Below are 21,300 nucleotides of genomic sequence, written 5' to 3' on the forward strand. Positions count from 1 at the left end.
TGGCAAATATTCCAAGAAGTCAATAAATGTGTTTCACAGCTGGAGTACAGCGTTGCTATAGAAAGAAAACATTAACCTTTACTGTTCATTATGTAAACACCTGGTTGCTGTGCTTATCCTCCATCATTGTCTGAAACTGTTTAATGTCTTTAAGGACCAGAGAACAAAACACTTTAAAAATAGCTGAACAGTGTGAGCACTTTTGTCAGGGAGCTGCTAAGGCTGGACAAAAAATATTTCTTGGTGCTAGGCCATGCGAAGTTTGCACATATAACTTAGTGAATACAGCAGGCTGCCTTTCACATTTCATGTTAGTGTGCTGAGGTTATACTCAAACAAACAGAACAGACAGAGACTAAATCATCACTGAAGCCCACTGTTCAATAAAAAAAAACTAGTCTTCTTTCTGTTGAGCGTAATGGAAGAATATTGCCATTTGATGCCAATTGTACTCAAAGGTTACTTCAAATGGTTCAGAAACGATTGAGCAAAACGCCTTCAGAGTTTTGTTTACATTAAGGACACAGACAGCCACTGTCCATCAGTGTTTGAAGATTCTGGAAGCTTCAGGCAAAAAAAAATTCAAATTGGCAGCTCTAAGTAGCATATGACACCACAAGGATCGCCCTGCAAAATGGACCAGCCTAATACCAGGAATTAAATTGCAAATCTTGAGTAACATGACAAAAAGACATTTGCTGTACAATTGGACCACGACGTCAAAGAAAGAAAGAAATAATAAATGTTGACACAGCCAGCAAACCCATATCAAATGAACAAGTAATAAAAAAGAATTATGGTCTCTTGCGCAACTTCACAACAAACCACTGGGGCTCGACTTTGAAATTTTGAAACTGTGAAAGTGGTTATCAACATTTTAGTGTGAATACTGAAAGGGCAATTTTCCATTTTTCTTTGGAAATTGATCAGGATAAAAACCTTGCCCAATGTGTCCCTGTTTTCTTCAGAAACAACAAATTTGTAACAAGAGACAGTTCCAGAGACATCAACAACCTCCAAGAATCTCAGCTGAATAATCATTATTCATTCGTATGGGCAGAAAGCAATGTGCAAAGGTCGTCAACTGTTGAAGAAGTCACAGCCAAGCTTAGTTAATCCTTACATGGCAACCATGCAAACACACTTTTCAACTGGGTTATTATTAATGAGTGAAAATCATGCCTGTCCTTTCATATTCAGATGTATGCTCGCACACTACAGCCCCTCTGACAGAACTCAGTTCAGGCTGCACAACGTATTTGTTCTTCAACTTGCAACTATACAAGAATTTCTTAATGAACTGTGCAAGTGAACCAAAGTATTTTGCTTTAAGGTAAACGTGTACTCTCTATTACAGAAAGGAGACAACTTCAAAATGAACTGTTTAGTAATATTTAAAAACTTACAGGAAAATCATGCAGTATTGATTTCAGCTCAAATTTAACAACTTGCAGCAACAAATTTCACAATTTACAACAGCCCCAGCCTATTCATCCGCTCCCTATAGCTCAAACGCTTCAACCCTGGCAACATCCTGGTGACTCTTTCTGAACCCTTTCAAGTTTCACAATATCCTTCCTCTCGGAGAGAGACTAGAATCGCATATAATATTCCAAAAGTGACCTAATCAATGTCCTTTACAGTCACAACAGGACCTTCCAATTCCGATACTCAATATTCTGACCAATAAAGGAAAGCATATTAAATGCTTTCTTCACTATCCTAACTACCTGAGACTCCACTTTCAAGGAACTATGAACCTGCACTCCAAGGTCTCTGTATTTAGCAAACTTCCCAGGACCTGTGTTCTTGCTTTCTGTGTTTGACGCACACGTACCCCTATGTGCCTCTGTGTTGCTTTTTTCAAACTGGTTTTCTCCATTTAAATAAGTGTTCTTTTGTTCTCCCTTCTAAAATGAACAACTTCAAGTTTTCCCACATTATATTTCATTTGTCAACTTTTTGCCATTTGCTTAACCTATCACTATCTCTCCATAAACTGTTGTTTGCATCTCTCTCGCAAGTTGCCTTTCCAATTATATTTGTGTCATCTGCAAATTTGACTGCAGTACATTCACTTTGCTGTAAAGGAGGGTCCCAATTTATAAACATCCATCTCACAAATACTCATACTTATAAATGCGATCCTATACAGGGGTATAATGTGAAAGACCCAAGTTACAAACATTTCCTGAGCTGCTGATAGGCTGCTTTGTACTGTCCTCCATTGTGTTCCATATGGATACAAATTAAGATTCAGGAACAGGACCCATGCGCATTCTAGGGACTGCCTATATTGTAAATAGTTGCGGTCTCAGCAACAGTTACCAATCCCATTGAAATCTCACTGGTTCAAATTTATCAAACTGAAAAAGAAACCTAATCCCTAATCTCTATTTCCTACCCATTTGCCAATTCTCTAATGAATCCAGTATACTACCTCTAACACCATGGGCTTTTATCTTATACTTAACCTTTTATGAAATACCTTGTTGAATGCTTTCTGGAAATCCAAATATAATGTACCTACTGGTTTACCTCTATTCATTCTGGTTGGGACTCCCTCAAAAACTTCTAATAAGTTAGTCAGATCCAATTCTCTTTCATAAAGCCTCACTGACATCCCATGTTTAGATTGATTTTCCAAATACTCTGCTATTACTTCCTTATAATTGATTCTAATATCATTTCTAACGTTCTTGCCTCCCTCCCTTTTCGAAATTGGCCGTTTTCCAATCCACTGGCACTTTCCCAAATTTAAGGATTTTGGGAAAATTACAACCAATGCATCCACTATCTCTGAAGCAACTTCTTTAAGGATCCTCAAATGCCAGAGGACTTTCTGATGGAAGATATTTGAAAATTCCATTAATACAAAAGAGTATGGGGACAGGAGAAGGCATTGAGTGCCATCAGCCAACAGTAGAGAAACAATGTTAGACAAATCAATTGGGTTCAAGGCAAATACATTTCTTCATCAGAAAATCCCTCCAGACCAGAGTTTAACCTGGTAAATCTTCTGTGATCTGCATCCAATGCCTGTTTATTTTGCCTTAAATACAAGAACCAAAACTGTTCATTTTATTCCAGCTGTAGTCTGACTGTAGACAGACTAGTGTGTTGCATAGATTTAGCATGACCTTCCTATTTTTATACTTCATTCCCTTTGAAATAAAGGCTCAAAATCCATTTGTCATAGTCATAGAGACATACAGCACAGAAACAGACTCTTTGTTCCAACTCGTCCATGCCTACCAGATATTGCAACCTAATCTAGTCCCATTTGCCAGCACGTGGCCCATATCCCTCCATACCCTTCCTCTTCATATACCCATCCAGATACCTTTTAAATGTTGCAAATGTACCAGCCTCCACCACTTCCTCTGGCAGCTCATTCCATACGAGCACATAACTCTGTATGAAAAGGTTGCCCCTTAGGTCTGTTTTATATCTTTCCCCTCTCACCCTAAACCTATGTGCTTGAGCTCTGGATTCCCCTACCCCAGGGAAAAGGCTTTGTCGATTTACCCTATCCATGCCCGCCCCTCATGATTTTATAAATCTCTATAAGGTCATCCCTCAGCCTCTGGCACTCCAGAGAAAATAGCCCCAGTCTATTCAGCCTCTTCCTAGAGCACAAATCCTCCAACCCTGGCAACATCCTTTCAAGTTTCACAACATCCTTCCAATAGCGGGGATACCACTACTACATTACCCACTGAACTTGGAGGATTCTATGATTCATGCACAAGGGCCCCCAAATGCCTTGGCTTTCTGCAGTCTTTCCCCATTTAAAAGAACATTTCCCTCTTGTGCTCTTCCTGGCAAAGTACATAACCCTACATTTTCCCACATTATATTCCATCTGCCAAATCTTTGCCAACTCATTTAAAAAGAACTCTAGAATCCTGCACAAATCAGGATGATCATGGCCTAAGGAGGACACAGCTCATAGAAATGCACTTTACTAATTATAACAGCCTGTAAATCAAAAGTAAAAGCTATTGACAGAGAGCACACCGGATCTACCCTGTGTAAATAATGAACAGCATATTGTGGAATTGTGTATCTACATTGTGCCACATTTGCACAATTATTAAATTTATCTTTTTATTTGGGGTATAATAAGCCAATAAATCAACATATCATTTATTTTATTTCTGATTGTGTTGAAGTGAAAGCTGAAAAAGTTGAAATCTCAGTAATTTCTTCTTTTGGGGATCATTTGGCAAGATTGATTATTTTGGTTTACTTCTTTCCTACAGGCATAGTAACAATCTGTCTCTCTCTCTCTCTCATCTTTTCAGATAGTCCTTAAAACCTAGTTCGATTACCAAGTTAGTGGTCACTTATCCTAATATTTCCTTAAGCACCCAATGTCAAATCTGTCTGATAACTCACACTTTGGGATGTTTCACTGTTCAAAATTGTCAATATCTCAATATTATTATTTTCAACATCTGACAATTTGCATTCTATTTCTCAATCAATCCAATTCTGCATTTCAAAAGGAAGAAGCTTTTCAAGCACCAACCTAAGTATAAATCCTTTGTCCTTTGCCAGATCCTAACAGATTATAGTATTAATTGTAACAAAGAACTAAACCTACAGCTGTCCATCTGTGGTGTAACTGCCTCAGCTGCTAAACTACAGTATGAAATCATAGTGGATTAGTTTGGCTGTTGACTAACAAGACTTGAACACTGAAGTTAGGGTGCTAAGATGACAACTATGACGCTCTGAAGGATCAGCTGAAAATGGATTTCGAACATATAATTTCTAAGTTTATGGTCAGTACTTTTTCCACTACCTACAAAATAACATATTGGTCTTATAGTTTTAAAGACTCACAAGAAAACCAAAGACAAAAAGCCCAGAACAAAACCTTAATCTAATCTGACATTTTACATTATCAGTTTAAATTCCCAGCAGCATTAAGCACCATTATCCTTTCATTTCACCTTCCTGAAAAGGATTATCTACATGCCCTCTAGGCAGACAGTTAACAGGTTACAGACTTTGGCAACATGTATAGACACTAAACTCAACTTACCTGTTGCCTGCTATAATAACAGCTTCAAAGATTTGGAAGCAGTTTTACAGGCTGGCCAGGAAAATGAAGTTAGAACACTGATATTATGTCTTGTGATATATTAATCTCCACTAACATTTTTTAAAAAGAATGAAAAACCAGCATTTTACATCTGTTTTCCAATGAACGTGTTAGTTTAAAATGGAGATGACAGACCTGGCATTGGTCATCATCGAGTAAAAATGGTAAAAGGATGATAAAATTATGAAGGGATTTGAGAAAAGATATTCAAAACTAAAACTGGTCCCAATGATGGCAGTATCAAAAACAGATGAACTGGGATTTAATATAATTGTCAAAAAAAGCATTGGAAGCTTTCTTGAAAAGCACAAAAAATTATGGCAACCGTGAACACATGGAATCTGCTTCTACCATCTGTTCCATGTTTTACCTGTTGCAAAAGAGCAGTTTAAAAGCAACATCCATTTTTGTATTAGCAGTGGCATGTATACAGAATGAGGAATGATACAAATGCTGATCTCCTTTGATTACTGAGATTTCCTATCAATCTCTACCAGCTTTGCTTAACTTGTAGATCTAAGTACAATTAAGAACTTTACCAGAACATTCTACTTTGAAAGTCTACCTTCAAAAAAGGGAAAAAAAGGCTTGAATATTGTGTTTCTTTTTGTCACACAGTGAGATTTCTCCGAAGCTGAAGATCAACCTATTTGAAAAGCTTGATCTTGTGACAAAATTATTCCAACTATCCCCATGGTAACAGTCAGATCAGGGAGCTCTCTGTAATATTTCTAAGACATGTTATGTTTTAGTAGGAACAACATTTGAAGCAAGAAATGCTAATTAATTCACATTACCATTGAGGCTTTGTAAAAAAATAGTAACGATGGTGTTATTGGGGAAGCACAGCACTCTTCCCTTTCCAGTGTCAGGTCACATGCAGCAGAGCAGAAGGCAGCTCATCAGTATGACACACCATTTCTGACATTAGTCATCCCGTGGCTCCCAAGTGGGATTATTCAGGTTAAATAAAAAAGCCACACAATCACCCGAGCATATGTTCAAGGATTCCAGTCAGGGATTGACTGCACGAAACCAACATTTGAGAAAACAGAAACAAAGAATCCGACACTGTGGAAGAACTGAATTACACCAATCCTCCAAAGACCATCTCACTGAGACCCACCAACCTGCCCTATCCCTGGTAACCATGCATTTCCCACAGCTAATCTGCCTTGCCTATATATCCCTAGATACTATAGGTAACTTAGCATGGCCAATCCACCTCACCTGCACATCTTTGGACTCTGGGAGAAAACCAGAGCACCTGCTGGAAACCCACACAGACACAGAAAAATGTGTAAACCCCATACAATCGCCCAACAATGGATTCAAAAATGGGTCACTACCTCTACGAGGTAGCAATGCTAGTCACTGAGCCATTGCAATGGCCTACATACAGAATACAGAACATAGAGCAGTACAAACCATTCAGCCCTCAATGTTGTGCCGACCTTTTATCCTACTCTAAGATCAAATAATCAACATAATTGTACATTTTATTATAATTCATGTGCCTAAGAGTCGCTTAAATATCCCTAATGTATCTGATTCCACTACCACTGCTCGTAGAGTATTCCACGCACCCATCACTCTGTGTCAAGAACCTTATTCCAATATTTCCATCAAGTCTTCCTCCAATAAAATTATGCCCCCTCACGATAGCCATTTCCAATTTAGGAAAAAGTCTCTGGCTATCCACTCTATCTATATCTCGCATCATCTTGTGCACCTCTATCAAGTCACCTCTGATCCTTCTTTGCTCCAATGACAAAAGCCCTAACTCTCTCCACCTTTCTTCATAAGACATGCCCTCCAGTCCAGGCAGCATACTGGTAAATCTCCTCTGTACACTCTTTAAAGATTCCACATCCTTCATATGAGGCAACTAGAACTGAACACAATATTCCAAGTACGGTCTAACCAGGGCATTATAGAGCTGCAGCATAATCTCGCGACTCTTCAACTCAATCTCCCTACTAATGAAAGCCAACACACCACACACCTTCATAACTGTGACATTAGAGAGTTAACTTGCTCAGCTGCCCTACAGAAAATTGGATGTCCCGAGGCTAGGGTGGGATGCCTCTGACGTGCAAGTAAATTGTAAGGAAATCATGTTCCCATCTCTTAGCATTCAAACCCATTTGCATGGCCATTTCCTAGTTATTCAAGAGCCAATGACATTGTCATCTCCTACTATTTACATTTTCATCCCCTATTCAGAAATCAATAAGAACATTATAGCTGGAATTCTGACTACTCACTGTAGTTAAAAAAATACAATTCACACCAGATCTGGCCATGAAAAGATGATTTGCATTGTATTGTTTCTGAAGGTAACGTGGTCACTGAGTGGCAAGTGACTGTGAGGGAGTGACTGGGGGTTGTCTTGTGAACATTACTGACTGTGATGTAAAGATTTTGTACAAAGGAAGGACTGTTTCCTTTGTTCAGACAGCTTCCCTGGACACAGTTCGCAACCATGGCAAGGAGTGTTCAGGGTTTCTCCAAAACATGTATTGTACTGTGCTGAATAAAATTTAGCTTGTTCGCAGAAGTTGGTGTGTTGCAGTTGCATCAAGTGTGTAAGAACCTCAGGGAAAAAGAATTTACCGTAACAACCATATCAACTTGGGTGACAACTTTGAGTGATCTATGGACATGGGCCCCAAAACACATCTGTCGCTTCACACTGCCAAGAATCCTGCCTGTAACCCTGAAGTCTGCATTCAAATTCAACCTTCCAAAATGAATCACTACATGCTTTAGCAGATTGAACTCTATCTGCCACTTCTCAGCCCAACTCTGCATCCTGTCAATGTCCCACTGCAACCTACAACAGCCCTTCGCACTCTCCACAACACCACCAACCCTTGTGTCATCAGCAAACTTACTAACTCACCCTTCCACTTCCTCACCGAAGTCATTTATAAAACTCACAAAGAGCAGAGGTTCCAGAACAGATCCCTGTGGAACACCACTGGTCACCGAGCTCCAGGCTGAATACTTTCCATCTACTACCATCCTCTGTCTTCTATGGGTTAGCCAATTCCGTAAGCAGACAGCCAAATTTTCCTGTATCCCATGCCTTCTTACTTTCTGAATGAGCCTACCAAGGGGAACCTTATCAAATGCTTTGTTAAACTTGATGCACACCACATCCACTGATCTATCTTCATTGATGTGTTTTGTCACATTCTCAAAGAATTTAGTAAGGCTTGTGAGGCATGAAATGCCCTGCACAAAGCCATGCTACCCATCTCTAATCAAACTAATAATCATAAGTCCTGCCCCTCAGAATCGTCTCCAATAATTTGCCCACCAAGATTGACTGGTTTGTAATTCCCAAGGTTATCCCTATTTCCTTCCTTGAACAAGGGAATAAAATTTGTCACCTTTCAATCATCTGGTAATACACCAGTAGACAGTGAGGACATAAAGATCATCGCTAAAAGCACAGCAATCTCTTCCCTCAGTTCCCATAGAAACCTTAGGTATATCCCATCTGGCCCAGGGGACTTATTGTTACACCCTAAGTAAACCCTCATGGTTAATATAAACCAGCAAACAGAAAAGATTTATCCCATGCAATAAGAGCGACACGGTGGCACAGTAGTTAGCACTGCTGCCTCACAGTACCAGAGACTCGGGTTCAATTCACACCTCAGGCGACTGTCTGTGTGGAGTTTGCACATTCTCCCCATGTCTGCGTGGGTTTCCTCCGGATGCTCCAGTTTCCTCCCACAGTCCAAAAATGTGCAGATTAGGTGAATTGGCCATGCTAAATTGCCAGTAGTGTTAGGTGTAGGGGAATGGGTCTGGGTGGGTTGTGCTTCAGCAGGTCGGTGTGGACTGGTTGGGCCGAAGGGCCTGTTTCCACACTAAGTAATCTAATCTAATCTAAATATACAAAAATTCGAGAGGCCAAGAACTAGAAGGTAAAAAATTAACAACTTTATCTCTGAAAGTATAACAGAGAATAATTAACCAACAACTATTTACAACTCTTTCCCCTCACCTATCTTTTACTTTCCCTTCTCTAATACTAGTCCGATAAAACCCCCCAATTAAAATTTACCAAAAATTCTCATTTCAAAACCAGGCAGCTGTTGAATGTTTCCTTTGTACCTTCTTCTGCAGATTTTCTCCTTATTAGAGATTTCTATTTTACAGGTCATTGTCTGATAAAGGTACCTTTAAGGGAGCTGTATTTTGAGCAGTCTATATATGTCGGTGGCTTGGCAGTTCTCCCCTCAATTTTTCAATTTTTCCTGGTCTTATACCCCAACGCATCTGATTGTTTCATTGGTTTTTAATATTCTCAATATGCTAAATTCAAACTCGATTGGAGTTTGATATTTTGGGGTATGATTTAAACTGATTGGCCAAATTAGAATTTTTTTTTATCTCATAGCAACTCAGCCAATGCTAACTGCTGGACCAAATGTTACATGGTAAATTCTCTAGCACTCTGCGTGCTTCCTCAGATTCCTTCACTCTCTTAAAGGTACATTCCACTTCCACACCTTCATAACACTCATCTATCCTCATGTTTTTTCAAAATTTCCAGCACATGCTCCTTCTTAACATCAACCTGTTAGAGCATATCAACATGTTTCACACTGTCCTCACAAATGACAAGGTCACTCTCACAAGGGAATACTGAAGCAAAGTATTCATTAAGGACCTCCCTGACCACCTCGTACTTCAGGCACAAGTTCCCTCCACTATCCCTGATTGGCCCTACCCTCACTCTGACCATCCTCTTGTTCCTCACTTATGTGTAGAATGCCTTGTCTTTATCATGTCCTTCTAAGTGTCCTAAATCCGTTCTTCAGTTTCTTCCTGGCTACCTTGCAACCATCTATAGCCCTGTCTGATCTTTGCTTCCTCAACCTTAAGTAAGCTTCCTTTGTCTTCTTGACGAGATGTTCCACATAGCAACTCAGCCAGTGCTAGCTGCTGGACCAAACATTACATGGTAAATTCTCCAGCACTCTGTGTGCTTCCTAAGATTCCTTCACCCTACCATCCCTTCCTTGCCTCAGTGAGACAAACCTATCCAGTACTCGCAGCAAGTGATCCCTGGACAACCTCCACATTTTTGTTGTGCATTTCCCCAAAAACATCTGTGCCTAATTTATGCTCTACAGTTCCTGCCAAATTGCATTGTAATTCCTCCCCCCCCCCCACCCCCAAAAATAAATATTTTCTCACACCATCTTTTACTACAGTCATGAAGAGGGATAGGAGAAGTCAGAGTTGTGATCACCATCACCTAAATGGTCTCCCACTGAGAGAACTGACACCTGACCTGGCTCATTGTCAAGCACCAAATCCAATATGGTCTACCCTCCAGTTGTCCTATCCACATATTGAGTCAGGAATCCTTCTTGGACACACCTGACAAAATCTGCTCCATTCAAAATACTTGCACTGAGGAGGTTCCAATCAATATTAGGGAAGTTTCATATTTATTAATTGAATTTCAATTCCAAATATTGCCATGTTGGGACTTAAACCTGTGTCCCCAGAACATTAGCCGGGCATCTGCATTACAAGACCGGTGTCATTAGCACAGTATTTGATTTGGGCACATTTAATAGAAGATTTTAAGAGGAGCATGGTGTGGAGAAAAAAAAGAGCTCAAATAAAGAGCTTTAATGAGCAGCATAATTCCTTTATTCATATCCTGACATGTTCTGATCTCAAATAAAATCCTGACACATTTCTGTTGATCACATAGAGCAAAGAACAGAAAAAAAGCACAGGAACAGGCCCCTCAGCCCACCAAGAGTGCAGTGACACACAATGCTTTTCTAAACTAAAAATGTTTTGCCTCCATGCACTCTGTATCCCTCCATACACTGTCTATTTATCTATCGGTCAAGATGCCACTTAAACACTGCTTGTATCTGCCTCCACCTCCTCCTCTAGCAACGCATTTCAGGCATTTATCCTGTGTAAAAGAAAAGTTTCCTCATCTCCTTTAAACTTGCTCCCTTTTACGTTAAACCAATGTCACCAACGTCTTCTCTATGGTGGGGGAAAATGACTGTCAATCCTATCCATGTCTGCCATAATTTTGCAAAATTTCTATCAGTTCACCCCCTCATCCTTTAACATTCAAGTGAAAACAAACCAAGTTTGTCTCATCTCTCCTCATAGCCAATACCCTCCAAACCAGGCAAGTTCCTGGCAAACCATTCCTGTACCCTCAACAAAACCTCCATATTCGTCTAGTAATGCGATGACCAGAATTGTACAGAATATTCCAAATGTGACCTAACTTAAAAAAAATGTTTTGCAACTACAACATGACTTGCCTATTTTTATACTCTATGTCCTGACCCCATGAAAGCAAGCATACCATAAGCCTTCTTGAACCACTGTCACTTTCAGAGAACTGTGGACCTGAATGCCTAGATCTGCCTGTACATTAATGCTATGAAGAGTTCTACCATTTACTGTGTACCTCCCTCCTGCACTCGATCTCACAAAATGCATCACCTCGCAGTTGGCAGGATTAAATTCTGTCTCTTCCCAAGTCGGCAATTTATCTGCATCCTGTTGTATCCTCAAGCAATCCTCCTCAGCATCTGCAGCTCCCTCAATCTCTGTGTTTTCTACAAATTTAAAAATCAGACCACCTACATTCTTTTCAAATCATTTATATTTGTTTTATATACACACACATTACGAACAACAGAAGTCCTAGCACTGATCTCTGACAAACACCAGTGGTCACAGATCTCCAATCGGAAAAAACACCCTTCCACCCCTACTGCTTTCAGTGGCTAAGCCAGTTCTGTATACTTCTTACCAACTCACTGTGGATCCAATGAGACTTCACTTTCTCTGTCAGCTTGCTATTAGTGGGGACCTTATCAAAGGCCTTGCGAAAGATTTACAAAGATGTTGCAAGGGATGGATGGCTTGAGCTATAAGGAAAGGTTGAATTGGCTGGGGCCGTTTTCCCTGGAGAGTCCGAGGCTGAGGGGTAACATCATAGAGGTTTATAAAATCATGAGGGGCATGGATAGGGTAAATAGACAACATCTTTTCCCTGGAGTGGGGAAGTTCAGAATAAGAGGGCATAGGTTTAAGGTGAGAGAGGGGAAAGCTATAAAAGGGACCGAAGGGGCAATGTCTTCATGCACGTCTTCATTTCATATATTCAAGGCAGTGAATATATGAAATGAGCTGCCAGAGGAAATTGTTGAGGTTGGTACAATTGCAACATTTAAAAAGCATGTGGATGGGTATATGAATAGCAAGAGAATAGAGGGATGTGGGCCAAGTGCTGGCAAATGGAACTAAATTTATTTTGGATATCTGGTCAGCATGGACGACTTGGACCAAAGGGTCAGTTCCTGTGTTGCACATCTCTAGGACTTTAAGTCAACGTGGACAACACCTATCAACCTTCCTCAATCAACTTCATCACTTCCTCAAATTTGAGACACAAGACCTGGTCTGCACAAAGCCATACTACCTTTCACCAGCAAGTCCACATTTTCCCGAAAGTGAATATACAGTGTCCCTAAGAATCTTCTCCAATAATTTCTCTACCAATGACGTAAACCTCACTGGCCTGTAATTTCCTGGATTGTCCCTGTTACCCTCCTTAAACAAAGGAAAAATGTTGCTTATTCTTCAGTCCTCTGAGACCTCCCTGTCACTGAAGAGGATAAGATTTCCTATAACCCCACAGCAATTTCTCACAATATTGCTATTCCAGGATAGATCCCATCAGTTCTTGGGAACCTGTCTACCTTAATCATCTAACACCACCTTTCTTATATTGACATGCCCCAGAATACCAACATTACTTTCCCAAGACTCAGCATCCACTGTGTCCTTCTCAGGGCAAAGTATTCATTAATGATCTCACCCACTTACTCCGGCTCCAAACAACTTCCCTGTTTTGTCCTGGAGTGAACCTAAGCTTTGCCTAGTTACTCTCTTACTGCTTACAATAAGTATTTAAAAAAAAGGATCTAAGCTGGTAAGGTGGTGGTGGTGGTTGTGGTTGTGGGGGGAGGGGGGTGGGGGGTGGGGGGCGGGGAGGAATCCAGGTAGATAGCAAGGATAGGGATCAATCTGAGACTGGTACAGTTGAGAAAAGAAGCAAGTCTAACAGTCAGGGCAGGCAGAGACAAAGCAGAGAACAAGATAGGACTGATAAATTAAACTGCATTTATTTCAATGCAAGAGGCCTAACAGGGAAGGTAGATGAACTCAGGGCATGGTTAGGAACACGGGACTGAGATATCATAGCAATTACAGAAATATGGCTCAGGGATGAACAGGACTGGCAGCTTAATGTTCCAGGATACAAAAGCTATAGGAAGGACAGAAAGGGAGGCAAGAGAGGAGGTGGAATGGCATTTTTGATAAGGAATAGTGTTACAGCTGTACTGAGGCAGGATATTCCCGGACATACATCCAGGGATGTGTTTTGGATGGAACTGTTTTGGATGGATAAGGGATGACGACTCCCTAATATTCAGTGGGAAATTGAGAAACAAATTTGTAAGGAGATCTCAGCTATCTGTAAGAATAATAGGTTGGTTATGTAAGGGGATTTTAACTTTCCAAACATAGACTGGGACTGCCATAGTGTTAAGGGTTTAGATGGAGAGGAATTTGTTAAGTGTGTACAAGAAAACTTTCTTCATTCAGTATGTGGATGTACCTACCAGAGAAGGTGCAAAACTTGACCTACCCTTGGGAAATGAGGTAGGGCAGGTGACTGAGGTGTCAGTGGGGGAGCACTTTGAGGACAGTGACCATAATTCTATTAGTTTTAAAATAGTGATGGAAAAGGATAGACCAGATCTAAAAGTTGAAGTTCTAAATTGGAAAAAGGTCAACTTTGATGGTATTAGGCAAGAACTTTCAAAAGCTGATTGGCAGCAGAGGTTCACAGGTAAAGGGACGGCTGGAAAATGGGAAAACTTCAGAAATGAGATAACCAGAGTCCAGAGACAATATATTCCTGTTAAGGTGAAAGGAAAAGGCTGGTAGGTATAGGGAATGCTGGATGACAAAAGAAATTGAGAGCTTGGTCAAGAAAAAGAAGGAAGCATATGTCAGGTATAGACAGGATAGATCAAGTGAATCCTTAGAAAAGTGTAAAGGCAGTGGGAAAGTATACTTAAGAGGGAAATCAGGAGGACAAAAAGGAGAAATTAGATAGCTTTGGTAAATAGAATTAAGGAGAATCCAAAGGGTTTTTACAAACACATTAAGGATAAAAGGGTAACTAGGGAGAGAATAGGCCCCTCAAAGATCAGCAAGGCGGCCTTTGTGTGGAGCCGCAGGAGATAGGGGAGGTACTAAATGAGTACTTTGCATCAGTGTTTACGGTGGAGAAGGACATGGAAGATGTAGACTGTAGGGGAATAGATGGTGACATCTTGAAAAAATGTCCATATTACAGAGGAGGAAGTGCTGGATGATTTGAAATGCATAAAACGTGGATAAATCCCCAGGACCTGATCAGGTGTACCCTAGACCTCTGTGGGAAGCTAGGGAAGTGATTGCTGGGCCTCTTGCTGAGAGGTTTATATCATCAATAGTCACAGGTGAGGTGCTAGAAGACTGGAAGCTGGATAATGTGGTACCACTGTTTAAGAAAGGCGGTTAGGACAAGCCAAGGAAGTATGGACCGGTGAGCCTGAAAGTAGAGTCGCAGGTAGATAGGATAGTGAAGACGGTGTTTGGTATGCTTTCCTTTATTAGTCATAGTATTGAGTCCAGGAGTTGGAAGGTCATGTTGCAGCTGTATAGGACATTGGTTAGGCCACTTTTGGAATATTGCACGCAATTCTGGTTGCCTTCCTATCTGAAAGATGTTGCAAAACTTGAAAGGGTTCAGGTAAGATTTACAAGGAAGTTGCCAGGGTTGGAGGATTTGAGCTGTAGGGAAAGGCTGAATAGTCTGGGGCTGGTTTCCCTGGAGCATCAGAGACTAAGGGGTGATCTTTAAAGGTTTATAAAGTCATGAAAGGCATGGATAGGATAAATAAACAAAGTATTTTCATTGTGTGGGGAGGGGGTGGGTGGAGTCTAGAACTAGAGGACACAGGTTTAGGGTGAAAGGAGAAAGAAAAAATAGAGACGTCAGGGGCAACTTTTTCACTTACAGGGTGGTGCATGTATGGAATGAGTAGCCAGAGGAAGTGCAAGAGGCTGGTCCATTCGCAACATTTAAAAGGCATCTGGATGGGTATATGAATAGGAAGGGTTTGGAGGAATATGGGCTGAGTGCTAGCAAGTGGGTCTAGAGGAGGTTAGGATATCTGGTTGGCATGGACAAGTTGGACCAAAGGGTCTGTTTCCATGCTGTACATCTCCATACCTTTAAAGCACCAAAGACAAAGTTCAATCACTTGCAAATTATTCTCTCCTGTCTTCTGCACAAATCTGATTTACATGTGCTATCCTTCAGGAGAAAAAAAATCAAGATTTTTCAGAAACTGTTATTATTCAATTATTGCTACATTCAAAAAGTTGTAACACTAGATTGCGAGATGCAATTAGCATTAACATGAAACATTAGGTTCAATTACTTACATACTCTTTCAATCCTGACAAAAGTCAACCATTCTCATTTTTAATAATACAATTGAAATTGCAATGCCAAGGTGGCTCATGGTTATGGAGGCTTTCTGCAGCTGATGTAGGTGATAAATTCCACAGCACAAACCACCTGCCATTCATGGGTTTAAACAGCAATAAAGTGAAAATGTTCTTCTCTATGTGTTCAAACATATTTAGGAGCGGTGTGGCTGAGTGGAATTATTGCCAGATTATTAATATAGCAGCTCCATGTTCTGTGGAACCAGGCTCAAATCTTGCCACAGCAGATGGTGGAATTTGAGTTCATTAAAACAACGGAATTAAGAATCTACTGATGACCATAAAATTGTTGTCTATCGTTGGAGAAATAATACCACCTGACCTCACTACTGGCCAGCCATTCTTGCATCATCCTTTGTCTCAGTATCAATTTTACCACCTCCCCTCATATCTTCATGCCTGTGAAGCATCGTCATCTTTTCTACATCAAACAGCACATCAAGTTTTTTTGCATTTCATGACTTGAGGAAACTAAGAATACAACACAGGAGTCCTTTCAGCCCATCATTTTAGCGTCAACTCTTCCCAAAAGTTATCCTTATTCTCACATCCCTGCTCTTTCCAGATAGCCCTGCAAATTTCTCCTTTCCCACTCCAGATCCAATTCCATTTTTTAATTTACCAATGAATCAGTTTCCACAATTCTTTCAGGCAGCGTAATCCAGATTGCAACTCACTGAGCAAAACAAAAACGACTGGTCATTTCCTCATTGAATACCCTGAAAATGGTGTTAAATTATTATGCTCTAGTTACCAACCATCCTGAGAGTTTCTTCGTATCTGCAGCTTGAAACTTTCTCATAATTTTGGGCAGATCATTAAGCTACATGAAGTGAGTGTAAAAAAATTGTATTCTTTGATATTCCTGGGGACCCTCCCATCAGGCAGCTAGTAATACTGCCAAATCTGAAATTGCATCTATCTTAAGTTCCAGAGACAAATCCAGATGGGTCTGTCCCATTCTATGTTCACAGATGCTATGATCCCAGTGGATGATGATACAGGTGCACAATCCTTTTTCCAAAATGCACGGGACCAGCCAGTTTTCAGAATTCAGAATTTTTCCAACTTCAAAATAAGTGACAGTTAGATGTAATTTTTTTTTAAATCCTTCCCGAAGAACAGACTTACTGTGAGTAAAATGGGCCCTGGAACAGAATTGAGGCCTGCCAGTGTTGGGCCACGCCCCCACACATCGTATCTGAGTGACACACGTCAAATAGGCGCGACATTGAATTAACTGTTTACACACCAAACAACCTTGTGAATGAGAAAAAAAATGCACAAAAAACCTTCAAACTTTGGAGCTTTTTGGATAAAGGGTTGTCTATCTGTACTAGTAGTACTCTTATTGCTGAATGAACTGACATTGAAAAGCATAAGTTACTTTTTTTTAAAAAACAGTTTATCTCTGCTGTAACCTGGATCAATTTCTTACTAGCATTATGCTCATATGCAAGTACTTGACAACATTTTGGGGAAGTAACAGACCCATATGTCATGTACACCATGTGCAATATTACCAATTCTTTTAATTTACAGTCTTGGGGGGGGGGGGGGGGAATAAGTTCTTCCTTGATTATTCACACTACTGAGTTTAGACTTTCTCAGGTTCGAATAACTTCTTTTGTGCACAAATCAAACACTTCTGGTCTAGAACTTTCACAGTAAAACCCTCAAAACTGAGCTATCATATTTTGTAACTATTCTGAACTTTGTTTACCAGAGGACCTGGTGTCCTCAACTAGAATTTCTACAAACTGAAAACAAAAGCTTTTTAAGCTATAGATTCCTCTCTTCAGGTCCACAATGGACACCATTTCCCTAGTCATGCACTCATCCTTGGAACATCTGGACAACAAGGACACCTATGTCAGGACTCCTACACAACACCATAATCTCCTTGAGACTAACCTTAAAACACAGACCTAGGATTTCGCTCTGCCCTCTGCAACTGGATCCTTAGCTTCCTGACCTACAACTGCGGTGAAGATAGACGACTGCACCTCTTCGGTGATAACCTTCAACACTGCAGCTGTCCCCAAGGATGTGTTCTCAGCTTCCGACTCTACTCCCTGTATACCCACAACTGTGCAACCAAACTCCAAGTGAATACCATCTATAAGTTTGCTCACGACACCACCACAGTAGGACAGATATCAAACAACGATGAGTCAGAATACCAAAAGGAGGCTCGATGTCATGGCCCAATGATGATAACCTCTATGTTGGCAAAACAAAATAACTAATTATTGCCTTCAGGAAGAAAGGAGAAGGGGACATCTCCAACTACATCAATGGGGCAGAGACTGAAAGGGACAAGAGCATCAAGGTCCTGGGAGTGATGCTAATTAACAAACTGCCCTAGACCTCCCATGTAGATGTGATGGTCAAGAAGGTACAATAACGCTGCTTTTTCCTCACGCGGCTTAGCAAATTTAGCATCTTCACAAAGGGCCCTCAGCAAATGCACCACAGAAAGCATACTAGCCAGGTGCATAACAGTCTGATACAACAATTGCTCTGCCTAGGACCGTAAAAAACTACAGATGGTTGTGGGCACTGTCCAGACCATCACAGAAGCCAACCTCCCATCCACGAACTCAATTTACCCTTCTTGTTGCTGTGGAAAGGCTGCCAACATTAAAGACCCTCCTACCCCAGTAATGCTCTCCTACAACCTGTCAGGCAGAAGATACAGAAACTTGAACACATGCACTCTCAGATTCAAGAACAGCTTTCTCCCTGCCATTATTAGACTGCTGAATGGACACGCTAACTTCAAATAATGCTGATTTTGCTAAAGTTGATCCTGCTTTGTGCACCTCCTATGCAATTGTAACCTTGCATGCCTCACTATAAGAATCCGATGATCTGTATGTTCTTGTTTGCTATATCTGCCTATAGTGCTCACAAGACAAAGCTTTTCACTGTACTTAGGTTCACATGACTACAATAAATCAAATCAAATCCAGCAGAAAATATTCCCAATTCTTCAAACTGAAAGCATGCTTATCCTTTTCAACATCTATTATGTTGTAAAACTCTCCCAACGCAAACAAATTCCCATCACCCAAGGTCTCTCTATTACTAGTTCTAAACAAAACGCTCCAGAAATATTGACAAGTATTAAACCCATGTGCCTCTAATTTATAATGTGTATTTTGAACTAAACTATATTTTACATATAAAAGTTATCTAAATCACATAACTTACATCACAGCAGGTGAGAAGTCACAGTCCACCTGAGAAATAATCTACCTGACTGGTAACTCTTTCCTGCTCTTGCTCTTCTTTTCCCTTCTGAACATTAAAAGCAAAAAAATCATTATTGAAAAAAAAAACAACTGCACAACATTGTTTCCCTCACCTTCAAACAGTAAAATAGCCCTCTTCTCAAAAATTCATCTTTCATCTCCCCTTGTAAACCAGCATCCCATTTCTAATTAGCCTTTCTCCTCTAGTCCTTGAACTTTTTGTCAACCAGCCCCCAACTCCCCCGAAATGTATGGACACCTGCCAAGTCATCTCCCTCTCACTGCTGAGCATTAGTCCTGACATCCTCAAATCTTTCTAGTCTCATCCAGCATCAGGTCCTAGCTCCCCGTCTCCAAAACCTTTCTCAAATCCTCAATTGTTGCTTATTTGGCATGCGACTCGTCCAATACTTAGCATTGAATGAGTACAAGTTTCCACCAATTGCTTAATTGGTCATATTAAAGCTACTCGCTTCTATTTAAAAACAGGAGTTCCAGTTACCAATTTGATCCCATTCAATTTTCTTTAAAGAAGTATTTCCATTTGAAAATTCCATACTTGCACTGATCCTTCATATCCTCCAACATACCGTCATCAGGCTGCCCTCAAGTCCCATTTTTGGCTTTTATCTACATCACCTGACAAAGGACTTGAATACCAAGGGGGTCAGTTCAAACAGAGATGAAATCTAGGCTAACATTCCAGTGCAACAACACTATACAATCAGAGGTGCTAGCTTGAGCAGCTATTAATCCTAGACACCATTTCAAAAGTACATAATGAATGCTACTTCTTTATTTAAATCAGCACAAAAGTTCTCTTCAATGTTGTGACCAACTTGCTGTGCACAAACTGGCTACCATAGTTCAGGGCATACGGAGGTAATTAAAAGATGTAAGCTTTTTTATTACATCTCTTTCAAGGAAAACTTGGACATGGAAAACTTTTCCATTATAACTGGAAGGCCAACAAGAAGGACAAAATGGATCTATGCTCTTTTTCAGCCTTGCAATTTTCTACATTTAAACCCATATAAAACATTGAAGTAGGTCATTCTACCTCTCAAGCCTGTCATCTTCCCAGATCATAGTTGTTATCTACCAGAGTACCATTTTCCCAATAACTCTTGATCTCAACAGCATCAAACTCTTCTGATCTTAGTGTGGAATGTACTCAATGACTGAGTTTTCACAGATCTCTGGTTAGAGAACATAGAACATTACAGCGCAGTACAGGCCCTTCGGCCCTTGATGTTGCGCCGCCCTCTCATACAAATCTGAAGCCCATCCCACCTACACTATTCCAATGTACGTCTATATGCCTGTCCAATGACGACTTAAATGCACTTAAACTTGGTGAACCTACTACCGTTGCAGGCAAAGCATTCCATACCCTTACTACTCTCTGAGTAAAGAAACTATCTCTGACATCTGTCTTATACCTCTCTCCCCTCACTTTAAAGTTGTGTCCCCTAGTATTTGCCATTCCCATACTTGGAAAAAGGCTCTCCCCGTCCACCCTATCTAACCCTCTGATTATCTTGGATATCTCTATTAAGTCACCTCTCAACCTTCTTCTCTCTAACGAGAACAGCCTCAAGGCCCTCAGCCTTTCCTCGTAAGACATTCCTTCCATACCAGACAATATCCTAGTAACTCTCCTCTGCACCCTTTTCAAAGCTTCTTCATCCTTCTTATAATGCGGTGACCAGAACTGTACACAATACTCCAAGTGTGGCCGTACCAGAGCTTTGTACAGCTGCAGCATAACCTCCTGGTTCCGGAACTCAATCCCTCTATTAATAAAGGCCAAAACACTGTAAGCCTTCTTAACAACCCGGTCAATCTGGGTGGCAACTTTCAGAGATCTGTGTACATGGACACCGAGACCTCTCTGCTCATCTGCACTCCCAAGAATCTTACCATTAGCCCAGTACTTCGCATTCCGACTACTCCATCCAAAGTGTATCACCTCACACTTGTCCATATTAAACTCCATTTGCCACCTCTCAGCCCAGCTCTGCATCCTATCTATGTCTCTCTGCAACCTACTACATCCTACGTCACTATCCATAACTCCACCGATCTTAGTGTCGTCCGCAAATTTACTAACCCACCCTTCTAAGCCCTCATCCAGGTCATTTATGAAAATGACGAACAGCAGTGGACCCAACACCGACCCTTGCGGTACGCCGCTAGTAACTGGACACCAAGATGAACATGTTCCATCAACTACAACCCTCTGTTTTCTTTCCGCAAGCCAATTACTGATCCAAACTG

At 40.7% G+C, this 21,300-nt stretch overlaps 1 protein-coding gene across 9 annotated transcripts in view; it reads right to left on the reverse strand.

Annotated features, from left to right (window-relative positions):
* Positions 1-21,300, reverse strand: part of nphp4 (nephronophthisis 4) — a 431,145-nt gene that overhangs the window by 398,983 nt on the left and 10,862 nt on the right. The gene's annotated exons all lie outside the window — the stretch shown is intronic.

The sequence above is a fragment of the Chiloscyllium punctatum genome, chromosome 16, assembly GCF_047496795.1.
Source record: "Chiloscyllium punctatum isolate Juve2018m chromosome 16, sChiPun1.3, whole genome shotgun sequence".
Taxonomy (NCBI): Eukaryota; Metazoa; Chordata; class Chondrichthyes; order Orectolobiformes; family Hemiscylliidae; genus Chiloscyllium; species Chiloscyllium punctatum.